Source organism: Wasmannia auropunctata, unplaced genomic scaffold, assembly GCF_000956235.1.
Source record: "Wasmannia auropunctata unplaced genomic scaffold, wasmannia.A_1.0 LD335328.1, whole genome shotgun sequence".
NCBI lineage: Eukaryota > Metazoa > Arthropoda > Insecta > Hymenoptera > Formicidae > Wasmannia > Wasmannia auropunctata.
The window spans coordinates 1-524 of NW_012027562.1; positions in this window are offsets into that span (position 1 = coordinate 1).

The following is a 524-nucleotide window of genomic DNA, read 5'->3' on the forward strand; positions in this document are numbered from 1 at the left end:
CGTGTTATTTAAAATTATATTTTTTAAAATTATTGATATAATTTTTTTTAACTTTAAAATAATATTAAAAAATTCTGTCCAGCGATAAAACGTTTACTGTATCTTATGTCATATTGTTTTGTCTTATTTATTAATACAATTGAAGCTAATAGATAGACTATAAAAGATTAGGATAAATGCAGATGTATCGGCGCATTATACATATGCCATTAAAGAAAGATTTGTTACACTTTCAATTTGTTATTTTTTCTATTAATGTATGATATCATATACGTATACTAAATTTATTTATACATTACTTTTTTGCACCAATTTATGTAATATTTAATCCTGGAAAAATTTTAAATAAGACAAAAAAAGAGAAGTTCCAGAATTAAATATTTAGCCTAATCAGATATAATCTATCTATTTTAAGTAACAGAGTCTGTGAAAAGAATTGTGGCTATTTGCTGTCCTATTACAGGGACAGTTATATATATAAAGTTTTGTATCAATACATATAAGTTTCACAGATTTGTTACCCC